The sequence below is a fragment of the Artemia franciscana genome, chromosome 1 (genome assembly GCF_032884065.1).
Source record: "Artemia franciscana chromosome 1, ASM3288406v1, whole genome shotgun sequence".
NCBI classification, from domain to species: Eukaryota; Metazoa; Arthropoda; class Branchiopoda; order Anostraca; family Artemiidae; genus Artemia; species Artemia franciscana.
In genome coordinates this window covers 32,544,462-32,559,904 of record NC_088863.1, presented here as the reverse complement: position 1 = coordinate 32,559,904, position 15,443 = coordinate 32,544,462, and positions in this window count along the sequence as shown.

Genomic DNA, 15,443 nt, shown 5'->3' with positions numbered 1-15,443 from the left:
ACTGATGAGCTTTTAACAGTCAATATTATTATATATTAAATATTCAGTTTACTATTATTAGTTCTTTCCAAGACCGTTCAAAGCTGCGAAGCTGATGGAGTGGCTCGGGCCAAGAACGCGTCAAAAGGGTGATTCTTTGGCCTCCAGTTTGTGTCATCCCGTAATAAAACACAGTTGAACTTTTATAACGTAACCGAATATACCCTACTTCGAATCGAATATACCTTACTTCGAATTTTTATGATCATAAGTTTTATAAGATGAAACTGTGTAAAATATTTCGATATAAGTAAATGTATTGAGGCACCCTTCACCACTGATTGGGCTTTTCAAACAGTTCATGGTAAAGAACTGTAAGTAAGGAGCGAATCAATCGATAGTAACCGTAAGTCTAAAAACTGAACTTTGGAAGTAGTTGATACATGAATAGAATTTGCTTTTTATGCTGATTCCAAATATATAAAACTCATTAACTTTAATATTACCCATTAAGAGATAAGAGCCTGAGAACCCAGCCTGTTTATTTTTTTTTTCAGGGGTAACCCTATAGAATCAATGTTCGTAAAACATCAAGACAGGGCTCATTTAAACGGAAGTCAAAAGTTCCAGTTCCCTTCATAAGTCACCATATTTTGGAGTTCAGCTAGCCCCCCTTCTACGCTCTTATTTCCGTAATGACGTTCAATAAAAATTTTAAGATAATAATTTGATTCACCGTATTTTAAAGGTGGTGGCTGCCTCTTCCTGGATCCCCGCTTTTGCATAATAGTTTTGTTGTTGCCACAATTCCTTAATAGAGACAAAACAATCACAAAGACTGTTGAAATCGAATGGAAATTAGTTTTAAATTACATAAGCACTTTAGTAAAGAGAGGGTCAAGGGAGGGGCAGCCACCTTCATATACGGAATAATTTATGTTCGTTTTAAGTTTTAATATTTTAATGTCATATAGTCAGTTGAAAAAAATAGCTTTTTTAATTTAATCGTTACCAAAGAGCAGTATTATATTGTTAGTATAACTGTAGACAATGGCAACAATAATTACAAACGAATTTTTTACTTCAGTTAAGTAAATAATTCTGTTAAATTAGGCTAATAACAAATAAAACACTATAATAAATGTAAAATCATTTTTCCGCTGTCAGACTTGAAATAGATAAGACACATTAGTCTTTTCAGTAGAATGAATGTTTTTGAGTGAGCAGAGCAGTGTCAGTTAAATCTGTGCTTTAATATATTGCTAAGAAAAATGGTAAACTGATAAGAAACCTAAAGTAAGATCTCATTTCAACTGATTTTCAAGATTGCTGGAAACACCAATTATGCTTCTTTTAGCTTTTTTTCAGCAAGCTGCATTGGATACCTTAACATTTCGTACACAGTTCAGATAAATCACTATAAATCTTTTTTTTCTTCTTACAGAGTCACCATCTGTAAAGATTCCATAGTATTTAGATTTTGTCTAAATACTAAAAAGCTTATACTAGTAGCTGTTTAGTTTTTTTGCTATCCTGCAGGATAGCTGAAAACTCTCATGCATTAAACTGCTTTTAATAACCTATCTGGGTTGATCACTTCCTCATATTCATCTAATTGTGTATATTTATGTTAGGTACGAGAACACTGTTTTAGGCTCTATTCGACCTATGCAGGAGTCGTTTCACGACAAAGAAGTGTTAAAAAAAACTTGCTATAAAAGTGGTAAAATAATTTTTTTTTTTCTTCTTTCTCGAAGTAGAATTCTTACATTGATCTTATTTTATTTATTTTTGCACACTGAATAATATATAAATTATGTTTTCTTCGAATAAGCAACATTTATTACAAAACATATAAACCTCCTAAAAAGTAACTAACCGCAATATTTCAGTACACAACTCACAAGGGGGAAAGAGCATAAAATTTATAAGCTGCTTGCAGCAGGATACCTCAGGGCAATTGCTACTATCTAACAAGGTAACTCTGTCTAGAGCCCCGTAATTTGGGAGGATGATTTACTCAAGTTAATTTGCTCTAATATGTCGCAGGTATAGTCGTTCTTTGATTTACAAAAAGGTCTACTAGGTGCGTAAATTTGCTCACAGGCTATTCTCCAGAAGTAAATAACTTTTGCCGCTGGGTTTCAGTTGAAAGACAGCGTAACAGTAATAAATTCTGGGTAACGAACCGTAAGTAAAGAATGATTCGTGGCATTATTAACATTAAATAAAAATGCAAAACTCCTTTATACAATCGATTCAGAAATTTTTTTCTAATAAAAGAAGTCTTTTGAATAAAATTGAAGAGCAAAAATAAACCAAAAAAGGAATAAAATAAAGTCAAAGAGAAACTCAAATTAAAAATTGACCGATATCACTATCAGTGATTATAAAAGTTCTTAAAACCATTTTAATTAAAATTAACAGTCAAGGCAAACCTAAAACGAACAGACATTGCCACAAACAGGATCAGAACTAACGCTCTCTAAGCTTTTTGAGTCCGAGAGTCTTTGCATTGTTGTAAAAGCATTTTGCATTTGCAAAAGTATTTGTTTGCAGTGAAAGTATTTTGTCTTTTATTGAAAGTAATTTTCATTTCGAGGAGCAGAGTTTTTATTTTTCAAAATAACAACAACAAGAAAAGCAAAGAAAAATTCCCAATAACCAATATCATTGACAGGGCAATAGCGATTTTAAAGTAAAGAGCGGAGTTGGCATACATAAAAATTTGTTATATTTTGCTTTTTTCTGACCAAGGCACTTCGCATAGAAAAGCTATTGTAGAAACTTCACAAAGAGCTCAATCTACACGAAATTGAAAGTTCTAGTACGGTTTTTAAGAGTCAAAGGTGTGTGCAGGACAACCAGCTCCCCTCCCAGACTAATAATTTTCCCAAAACACGTCCAATCATATTTTGGGATAGCCAGTTTGTTCAGCAAAGTTGAAAAGTCCATTGAAATGCCTTTGGATATGTCAACCCCCTCACAGCTGTCGAGGCAAGGGCTGTAAGTTATGCAATTCCTATATTGTATACATGTAGTATTTGTTATTGAGAAAAGTAGAAGTTTGACCTTTAGATTCAAAAAAGACGAAGCACGTTCAGGTGAGCCTTTCAGAAAATGTTGAGGGGAGTTTTGAACTAAATCGAAACACGTTATGTGTATATGGGCTTTCGAAAGGGTGTAATTCATGAATAGATAAAGGTATTAATTTGGAACTTTCAGGGAATTCTAAAACAGAAAGATCAATTGGTAAAAGGGCAATAATTGCACGCTATGCTACTACTGCTACTGCTACTACTACAAAGACTACTACTAGTGCTACAACTACTGCTATTACCACTATTACTAGTACTGCTTTCATTGCTACTTCTACAAATACTACTTCTGCAATGATTCCTAACAATGCTGTGGATATTTAAGTGAAAATTTGAGAGCTTATTGAGGGGAAAGTTAGATTAAATCAGGGCATACTATGTACATATAGACTGTCAAAATAACGCATAGACTAGTAAGATGAAAATTTCACGAAGTGTCGAGGGAGAAGTTCAACTAAATTAAAAAACATCTTGGATGTAGAGGTTTTCAAAAGGGCATATTGGTAATTTCATAGGAAAGCTAATTTTACTAAGTTGAAAGTTCAAGCACATGGTGAGGGGGGTGTTCAACTGACCAAAGGGCAGGAATGTTAATGCTACTGCTGCTACCAGTGCTACTACGATTACTGTTAATACCGCTTCTAGTCTCAGGAAATAGTGAGCGGGGAAGTTGAATTGAGTCAAAACGCCCATATAGGTTATCCCAAGGGCGTATGTGAAATAGCCTCGGAACAACCTAATGTGTGAGGTTAAAATTTACAGGGCCTGTCGTAGTTGTAGGGGATGTTTTACTAACGAAAAGGCAATATTTACTGCCTGCTACTAATTCTACTACTGCCACTGTTACTAGGTACTACTAATGATACTAAAGGTATTTCTACTGCTATAACAACTACTACTGCTATTAAAACTACTACTACTACTGCTACTACTACTATTAATACCACTACTACTGCTGCTGCTGCTACTACTACTGTTACAAATACTGATTTTATTATTACTACTACTACTACTACTACTGCTGCTATCGATACTACTTGTACCACTACTACTACTATCACTACTACTACTATTACTTCCAGGCCTACTACTACTTTGATCATCATTATTTTAACCAGATAAATTTTACCGAGTCCCTACTTGCGAATTGAGAATTCCTATTTTTTCATCACATCATCTTAGGTCCCGTTGAGTCTCTTCTGGACCCCTTAGGGTCCACCCAAACCCCTTTGAGAATTATTGGTCTAAACATTGATGATCACAAGACCTGATTCCACAAAAAAACCAGGTATCCCTCCGCTCAAGTTTGTATTATCAGCTATTACTGAGGTGTGTATCAATTGGCTAAGCTAAAATCAGCTCTGTTCTTCACGCCCAACACACACTATAGTGACATTCATTGATGGAATAAAAACTACGTCACAACATAATTATCAATTATCTACGGCGTTAGTAATTTCTGATCCAGAACATTGTTCAACTTTCAAACATAAAATTTTTTTATAGACCGATCAGAGTCACAACTAAGGCATAATGTTTCGAATCTAGAAAACATAGAAGATTGGAAAATTAGTTTTTCATCTGTAATGAGCATCTGACAGGAGACAAAAAGACATAGTATTATTAGGAGAGAATTGCTGGGCAAGAGTTGGCGGTGTTACAAGCTTTTCAAAGAAATTTATTTCTCTGTTAAGCTTCTACTTCTGAAATACACATCTGACGTTAAAACCAAGGAAAACGATTTGATATAATTAAAACTGCGCATTTTGTCAATAGATGTGAATATGGTATGGTTCAGGCGTTAGACCCCCCTCCCATTTGTATTTTAGGTGCATTGCGAATGGGATTATTCTCAAAATATTCTTCGAATTAGCTTTTCCTAATTGAAGAGCGAAAATTGTTGTTTGCGAAAAAACAATAAACGTTCATGCTACGATATTTTCTACTGAGAAAACGAAAATACTATATGCTCAAAACACGTAGTTTTGTTTATATTGTCATGACGGTCACAAAAATGTGGAAGTAGGAGTAATCAAAACAAACAAGAACTTAAAAGCTTTAAGACATTTCTAGTTGACGAAAGTAAATAATGGATGACCACATTACTCTTCGCATTTTTGGAATACTTTATAACAAAGTCTTGTGATATGAAAATTAAAAGCCAATTTAAATCTTGATTCTAACTTAAAGTAAATCGAGTTTAAATTTATTTCATTCTAATCGACCAAATCTTACTTTGTATCTAATGCTAAAATTAGAAGGGCTTAAAGATACTTATAATCTGATGGTTCTTATTTATATTAATGATGATTTTGATTATTCTACAGGTTTTATGCAAAAAGCTGTAAACTGTAATGTCAAATTGTTTGTTTTTTTTTCTTGTTTTTTTTGAAAGGAGGATGATTTTTATAGTGTTTTGAAACATAGCAATTTGCTTATAGAATGACCATTCGAAGACAATATGCGCTACTTGGACTGAGGAAGAATTATATTAGAATTTCATCTCTAGTCTGTTTGACGAATGTAACAATACAGTGGCAATGAGGATATTTAAATATTTCTTAGGATAAAAGTATCCCAAAATATAAAGTACAAAATATAGTAAAATATTTTATTCATTTAGTTTTTGCTTGCAAGGCAAAATTTAGAAATTAACATTTTGCTCACATTTAGATTTTTTTTAAATTTTGGAAACTAAAAACGAACAGAAATTACCAGCTATATTAACTGGGAAGCTGTCTCCCTTTTAAACCAGACTGGATAAAAAAAGAAACAAAAATGGATTGATAATGTACCAAAAATAAAACTGATATTCTGCTTAAACTCACAACGAGTAGACAAAACTAGAACTGGGAAGTCGTACCCCTTGTACCCAAAGTACAATTTTAAGAAATAATAGATATTAAAAGAAAACATGAAACTTATAATAACTCATAAAATTATATCTTATAACTTTTTGACAATAATTATATAATTTACTTACATAATCTATCTTGTAGCCTAAATAACCCTCACACTATAATTAGGGTGCACGCTCCTCCTCCAACCTAATCTATTTAAAGCCTCCCTCTTTACACCCTCCCAGGAAGATCCCATTTCCTTTAAATCTTTATTTATGACATCCTCCCTACCCAGAAAAGGACCACCTGCTTTCCGTGTAGCCCCAGACGGTTGGCCAAAAAGGACAATCTTCGGTAATCTGTCATCCTTCATCCATAGAACGTGGCCTAGCCATCTCAACCTTTATTTCATTATAGCCCTAGAAAGCGGGATTGAACCGCCTTTTTCGTACAACCTACTGTTTGAAATACGGTCAGTCAGCCGGGTATAAAGAACAATCCGTAGGCAATTTCTCTGGAAAACATCTAGTAAATTTTCATCTGCTTTTTGGAGCGCCCATGCTTCAGAACCATATTTGACTACTGTCATCACTGTAACTTCCAATATTCTAATCTGGGTTTGCAGACTTATCTTTCTATTCTTCCAAACTTTTTTTAACTGTGAAAAAACACCCTGAGCCTTAGCTATTCTACTTTTAACATCTTCATTGCTCCCACCATCTTTACTAATAATACTACCAAGGTAACTGAAGCTCCCAACCTGATCAATCTTTTCGTTACCTAATGTCACCTGTTCATCTTCACTTATTCCTAGCCTTAGTGATGTAGTCTTCTTAACATTAAGTTTAAAGCCTATTTTAGCACCCTGAACTCGCAAAGCCTCTAAAAATTCATTCATTTTGCTCACACTTTCATCTAATATGCTTAAATCATCAGCATAATCTAAGTCCAGGAGCGTTTTTCCTCCTCATTTGATTCCGTGGTCTCCAATTGCCTTTCCTGTGCTCCTTAAGACGAAGTCCATCAAAATGATCCATATAAAGGGGGATAGAACACAACCCTGCTTAACTCCTGATTTAATACAAAACCAGTTGCTAACCTCATTTCCTACCTTAACCGCAGCAGTATTATTCTCGTACATAGCACAAATCACTTTAATGTATTTTTCTGGTATACCACATAACGATAAGACCTTTGTTAACGCTCTTCTATCAACAGAATCGTAAGTTTGCTCATAATCAATAAAACTGAGGACCAAAGGTGTTTGACAACGAAGGAACTTCTCAATTATTAACCTATGAGTGAAAACTTGGTCGACACATCCTCTACCTTATCTAAAACCGCATTGTTCTTCCCTTAAAACTTTGTCTACAGCATCTCTCAATCTAAAAGTATCATATTGCTCAGTTGTATTTCGCTACATTATAAGCTCATTATTGATTTTATTTTTATCATTTCAAATATATACTTCTTTTTGCTTTAATATCTATTTTATAACTATTATTAATTTAAATTTTTTTGCTTGAAATGAATTTATAAAAAAAAGCAAAGAGTTCCATTGAACAGAATATGAGTAGAAACAAAATTAAATGATCTTACCAGCGTAAAAATGTATTTATTTAGTTATCATTAAGTAAATTAAACCCAAAACGAGCAGAAATTACAATGAATGTCCGAATCAAACTCAAAACAAGCACAAATTAACATGAGTAGTGCTGATGACCCCATGCCTTCTCAAGACGTGAACATGATTTGTACTTTACTGAAGAAAAAAAACAACAAAGAAACAAATGAATGTTGATTTTCGGTTTATTGTACAGCCTTACTAATGTTGATTTTTGCTCGTTTTGGGTTTGTCTCGGTTATTTATTGTAGTTTCCGTTCGTTTTGGGCTTTATTTATCTGTTGGTGGTGATCTGGGGTAGTTTTACGCTCGGATAATTATTTGACTTTATTTCTTCTCATTTTCAGTTTAATAGAGCTCTTTATTTTTCTAGGAAAAATTTATTTTGTTGAAAAAGGTTTTTAAATTAATTTTTGTTCGTTTTTATTGACGTGGTTTTTTCCGTGGAAAAAGAAAATAGTGTTTCATATTTTTTCGCTTTTTTTTCAAACAGTTTGTGGTAACGAACTGTAAGTAAGGAGCGATGCGGCTAAGTACTAACCAAAAATACATGAAACAGAATAATAGAAAACACATAATAAGAATCGAAATGCAATGCTTATTCAAAATATTTCGATTTCGTCAAATTTAATGTTACCCATCAAAAGTTACGAGGCCAAGAAAATTTACCCAATTTTTGAAAAAGAAGGAAAACATCTATAAAAGATTAAGTGATTTTATCGAAAATCATACCATAAAATTTAGGATATCATAAAACCCTACTGTAGAGGTTTCAAGCTCCTATATACAAAAAAAGTTGAATTTTATATTTTTTTACTAGACGAAAGATCACGGGAGCGTATTTACTTTTTTATAGGGCTGACCATATCGAGCTAGTTGTTCTAGAAGAGGGGTAGAGGGTTTATTTGATCGGAAATCAAAAGTTCTAGTGCCCTTTTTAATTGGTCGAAAATATTGGAGGGGAGCTAGCCCCCTCCCAAGTCCCTTTTTTCCAAAAGTTGCTCAATCAAAATTTTAGATAGCCATTTTGTTCAGCATAGTCGAAAAATTTAATTTCTATGTCTTTTAGGATGACTTTACCCCCCCCCCCTCACCCTAAGTCTCCAGGAGAAGGACTGCAACCTACAAACTATGGTCATTGTGTACACACAGTATTGGCTGTTGGGAAGTTTGCAGACATATTTCGAGGGGGGTATTTTTGAGAGGGAACTACGTCTGAAGATCTTTATACGGGTGAGTTTCTGGGGGCTAAGGAAGTTTTCAATCAAGGGAAAGTCGGGTTTCCTGGTATTATTTAAAAATGATTGGAAATCAAATTTAAAAAAAAAACTTTTTTTCGACTGAAAGTAAGGAGCAGCATTAAACCTTAAAACGAACAGAAACCGTTATGTATATGAAGGGAATTGTCCCCTCCCCATCAATACCTCCCCATCAAGATATATTGGATCTTTAAAAAAAAATTTCATTTGAAAACCCGTCATACAGAAGCAAGAACACGAAGCAGTAAAAGGAAAAAATAGTAAAATAATAAAGACAGCAATTGAACACTTTGCAAAATATAAGAAAAGTAAATATACGAAAGAAACCAGAAAAAAAAAGACTTATAAGCAAACGAGTATAATTTACATAATTTATGTGCGAAAAAAAAATCTCCATAAACGGTGACATACATATATGCTGCAGAACAATAACGTTTATACCATCTTACAAGAATTAAATTATTATTATTATTCCAAAATATTGAAAAACCGTCACAGTTAAACGCAGAACAAAACGGAGTATAGGAAAAAGAAAAACATGACACATCACTGCTTATTATCCGTCTGGTGACGGCAAGCTCTGCGTTAGAAACCTTGAATTTGACAATAGCCAGTGAATGTCTGTACCACGGAGGCAAATGAAGCTGATGCTTAGCAAAGCAAAAGAACAAGGATCGGACTTTGCTCTTATCAGTTTTAGTCATGAGTTTCCAGAAGGGTGGAGTGTAGAGGATATGGGGAAGGGAAAAAGCATTATATAGACTTGCTAGAAGAGGTCGGTTGAATCGAAATTTACAAGACACAATGGAAGCGTATGCTACTGAGATTCAACGTTTGATTTGCTCAAGAAAACGTGTTCGGGTGTGTCGGATAGAAGAAGCAATGGACAAACCTAGTTACGTAAGGTGATCTATAGGTTGAACCGAGCTAGATCCAAGCGTGATGGAAGGGGCAGATGAATCTATTTTCCAGTTAAACAGGACAATATCAGATTTGGAAGAGTTGAATTCAAGTCCAAGGCCAACAAGGGTTTCAGAAACTTCGGTGGTACGTTTAAGAGTTCGATTAAGGTTTAGGATATCATCAGTACAGCATATCAAGGAAAGGTTTACAGAGGACAAAATCGGTGAAGGTGGGCACAAATCTTTTGCTTACTGCACATAGTTGTTGAAAAGGAAGGGAGAGATGACAGCTACTTGACGGGCCCCTTTCTTGACTGGGATGAGCTGTCTAAGTAGGATCGGGGACATGCCTATATCTGGGGATACTTTCGTCGATAGTTGGAGCATTGTATCTACGCACATGTTCGCCAGTAAGCGTTTTGTCAGTGGAAATAACAATTCTATGCATATCAGTAGGCATCAAATCGATTGCTGTTTTGAACAGGCACACTAAATCATTATTTTCGTGGAAAAGATGTTGCAATTGGGAAATTTCGCAACGTGCATTCAATTCAGAATTGCTATCACTGATGAAGTACAGTTGTAAAAATTTATGATTCTCACCTGAGAATGGTAGAAGGGACCCTGCTCTATGATAAATTTGCCAGCGATTGTCCAGGATGTAAAAGCTGTTGTATCTAATCCCAAGATGGATTATATATGAATGTAATAAATGACGAATCATTAAACTATAGGCATTATATTTCATTGCGCTGTATTTCTTATCCATTTCTTTGTTACTGGCTGGATTTACCAATTTAATATTAAAGTGATAGCAGTCGGCTCCATCCCAAAAAATGATAGGATATTGTAGGGCATCGTAGCATCGATGAGTTTAATAAAAATTTCTCTTTGAAACGCCTTCTTATATACTTATAATGACGTCATATACAAAGCCTTTAACGTCATATACAAATCACCAACCATAACGATTGCCACTTCGTTGATAGTTGCGTATCAGTAGGCATCAATTCGATTGCTGTTTTAAACAGAAGCACTAAATTATTATTTATGTGGAAAAGATGTTGCAACTGGGAAACGATAGTTTTTTCAACGTCGTTTTTTTTTTATCATCGGTATCACTTTCAAGTTGTTTGGTTTGTTTTACCTTGACTTGTCTTTCGTCACTATGAAATACATATCGCCGAACCTTTGTTTTTTTAACTAAAATCTGGTAGGCATTGATGACCTTATCCAAGTCAAAATTCCAAACCCAATCATCATCGCTATCATTTTCAGTTTTGAAACGTTTTGACCCTCGCTGTCCAGGTTGTTTCAGGTTGCGCTTGTGATTCCTCGGCACGCTTTCTTTTGGTGATTTCTCTTTGAGACGCAAGCCCGTTTTCACGCTGTTGTTGTGATTCCTCGGCACGCTTTCTTTTCATATTTTCTCTATTAGCCACAAGCCTGTTTTCACGCTGTTGTTGTGATTCCTCGGCACGCTTTCTTTTCTTATTTTCTCTATTAGCCGAAAGCCTTTTGGCATTAGCTCTTTGAGCAGCTTCCTCGGCGGGTTCTTCTGTCATTATAGGTTCTTCTGTTATTTTAAGATCTATATTAAAAATTTCTCTTTGATGTTGTGATTCCTCGGCACGCTTTTTTTTCATACTTTTTCCATTAGTCGCAAGCCTGTTTTCACGCTGTTGTTGTGATTCCTCGGCGCGCTTTCTTTTCTTACTTTCTCTATTAGCCGCAAGCCTTTTGGCATTACCTCTTTGAGCAGCTTCCTCGACTGTTTCTTCTGCCATTGTAGGTTCTTCTGTCATTTTAAGATCTATATTAAAAACTTCTCTTTGAAAGGCTTTCTTATATACTTATAATGACGTCATATACAAAGCCTTTGACGTCATAACAAACCTAACGTCAGTGTACAAACAACTTCATGACGGCATAACGCTCAATCCTTATAATGACGTCAGTGGACAAACATGACGTCAGTCGACACACAAACATGACGTTAGTCGCCACACAAACAACTTATTTTTATATATATAGATATAGATGGATGTCACTGAGCTTCTTGAATGTCAGCTGAGGACCGTGATGAAGAAAGGGGTGAAAAGGGTGCTGAGAGGAGACAATTTTAAATACCATATTTGGATCCGGTTTCGCACGGGCAGAATACCTGTTAATAAGGTCTTTACGATGCTGAGCAAGAATTTTAGAAATGTTCTGTTTAGCAAAGATCTGTATGTTATTCACATACCCCGTATTAGGACGCCCACACTCTTTCCACATACCAAGCCAAAACCTTACACGTCCAAATGAGGTAAAAAGATCTGGATTTCATTCTTAGGCAATTGTAGTGAATCCAGGAAAATCCAGAAAAATCTTTGTCAATCCAGGAAAGGAGACTCATAGGCCTAAATGTGCTCACGCTAATAGGATCGTCACCTGGCTTAAATATAAGAAATTAAAAAGGTAGATTTCTATGCGCGTTGAAAGGTTCCAGTGGAAAACACGGCGAGAAAAGGGATGACAAAAGTACAGCTAATTCAGCACTGCAAGACATCAAGACTATGCAGAAAGCGAATGACTTCCAGAATGGAAAATTTGACACAATCAAGGATAGTATCGGTTTGATCAGGGAAATCTGGAACTCCCTTAAAGGTGTCGTCTAGACTTGATAATTTGGCAAACGTATTGGCAAGAGGTTTGAACTTCTATGCTGGTCTTGAGCAGTCCGTCGTTTATTTTTAGTGGAGGAATTCTTGGACAATTCTCTAAAATCCCTTAACAGGTTTATTTTGAAGCTTTGTAACGCATTTCTCTTTGTCCTGAACCTGTCTTTGCCAGATGGTTCGATTTGTGCGTTTAATCGGCTTTTATGAAATAAAGTTGGTATTTTTCGTTCTTTGAGAGTAAACATCAGTTGTGTGCCCTTTGGTTTTGTTCGAATAGATTTTTGCATTGGATTTTGGACAAAGGTTTGTCCTTTTTAGGTATCTGGATCCAATTTCACGGAGTATAACTTGTGATACAGTCGACTATGGCCTGCTGGTACTTTTCTGCATCTTTCTCGGACACTTAAAGAAGAAAGACTCTCCATTGCTGAGAAGTAAGTACTTTTCAAAAGCCATCCCAATCTCCTCTTTTGTTTTGTAGGATTTGCCACTTGTGCTCTATAGGGGTAGAAACACGACGATTTTTATGCGCAATAACGGAAACGTAGTCACTTTTGAAAGTATTAGCGTCTACCTTAAGGAATTATAATTGATAGATAAGCATATAAAACAGTCTGTGATTTTTCGCCTAGACATACTCTGCGAGCTTTTTTTGTAAACATTGCGTAAAACAGATACCACTAAGAAAAGATTACCTAGCTGATGTAAAAGCACTTTTGCAGTAAATACCTATGACCATCAAGACCCAGGAAGGGGGGTGATTGCCCTCTCCAATCATTTTCTATTTTTTTCAGTTTTCAATCAAATTAGTCTACCCCCTTCTGTTGAAATATCTAGCATCTCCTTTTTATTGTGAGGTCGACGTGAAAAAGAAAACACACATTGAAGGCACTGGGTTCTTTACTGGGGATGTGCAAGAACGCTTTGTTTGAATAGCCAGTTCTGTTTCGAACACCACTATGAAAAGCTTATCTAGCTGAAATGAAAGTACATTTGCTGTATCTACCCATGGCCATCAAGGCTCCGTAAGGGGGTTGGTTGCCTTTCCCATTCATTTTCAACTATTTGAAGGTTAATAGAATTATCAATCCATTTAGCCACCCCCTTCTGCCAAAATATCTAGTATTGCCCCATTCTTGTGAAGCAGACGTGTAAAAAAAAAAGACATAAAACCACAGGGTTCTTTACTTGGGAAGCACACAAGCACTGCTTTTGAATAGCCACATCTGTTTCATTTTCGATATAGCTGGTAATTCATCTACTGTATTTTGATTCAGGCAAAGGAATAATATTATATATGCCTAATGAAATATAGCAGTTCTTTCATTCGTAAGGTAATTGGAGCTTACTATTTGGCATTTTCTCAGGAGAGATATTAAAAAGTAAGCCGATAGGAAGGAAATAAACTATTAAAACAAAATGAACCTAAATTCTTTTGCGGTGCTGATCAAAAGCTCTCGATGATATCATCAAAGAAAATAATATCAAGTTTTTGCACATCAAATCTAATCATCATTTTGAAAATAAAAAGTTCTGCAGTATTATTGTGCGTCTAATTGCTATTTCTTAATTTGAAATTCAGATTGAGAACTAGCCGAGAAGGGCGATACCAGATTTTTGAAGATATATATATATATATAATATGAAAAAAACTTCGTTTTCTTAAAGAGTTAAAGAGGCTGCGTCCCAAAGTCGAACCTTAAAACGTACAGGAATTAGAAGAGGCAGTTGGGGGGCTGCCGCCCCCCAAACCCCCAGCTTTTAAAGACTCTTTTGTATAGGTTTTTTTTTTGGGGGGGGACTTCATTGTTACTAATTACTAGTTTCGGCGCAATGGTTCTCCTGTCCTCTTGTGTTTAACATTTTTCGAAGTTATTCCATTATTCATTCATTTCAATTTTTTGTTAATTAAAAGAGGGCCTTTCCGAAGCCAAGAGCTGGGGGTTAGCAAAAAAAAACAAAAAACCTGTACAAAAGAGTCTTTAAAAGCTGGGGGTTTGGGGGGCGGCAGCCCCCCAACTGCCTCTTCTAATTCCTGTACGTTTTAAGGTTCGACTTTGGGACGCAGCCTCTTTAACTCTTTAAGAAAACGAAGTTTTTTTCATATTATTTCTGTACGTTTTTCTACAATCCATGGTGGATGTAATTTAATAATTCCTGTACTCCTCGTACAGGAATTAGGAGAGGAACTTGGGTGGCTGCCGCCCCCCCCGCTTTTAAATCATTGTATAAAATAGAAAAAAAAATAGATAGAATGACCGAAATGTTTCTTTTGCTCATAAGAAGCTAATATTCTGTTATCTCTCAAATGATAAGCTGTCCAGGTGTTATCAAAATTTTTTTGATGTTGTGAAAAAAAAACGCCCGTAAGGGACTTGAACCCTTGACCCGAGGATTAAAAGTCTCACGCTCTACCAACTGAGCTAATAACTTGCATGTGTGTAAATATAACTTCTCAATAGCTTTTAAAAATTTCAAATTAACATGGGCTCTTATGGAGAGAAATCCGTTAATTAAATAGCTAATGGGTGGTTTCTGGAAAACAGGGAAGGAGTTATCGGATCGAGCTGAAATTTCGCGGATAAGCTCCTGGGCCGTAGGGGACCTTAACTTGTGAATTTCAGCCCGATCGGACAACGTTAAAAGGGGTGGGGGGGTTGGAGGGTCGAAACTTTCGGGGGGTTAAGATTTTCCTACGAAACTTTCATGGGCACTTACTCGGAGAATTCCGCATCGAATGAGTCTTCGTACACCCAGATCCGATGTCGGATGTGACCTGTAGGCGTCTAGGAAAAAAAAGTAAATGAATTTTAAGTGGCTATGCGTGGTTTCTGGAAAACAGGGAAGGAGTTATCGGATCAAGCTGAAATTTCGCGGATAAGCTCCTGGGCCCTAGGGGACCTTAACTTGTGAATTTCAGCCCGATCGGACAACGTTAAAGGGGGGCTTGGGTTGACAGGTCGAAACTTTCGGCCAGATTTTCCCCATGAAGAAAAAGTTGGAGGGGGATGAAATTTTGCAGGTTTCTTAGTTGGAGCTCGGGCTACGAAATGCATCCCTCCCCATCCGTCTGCGACC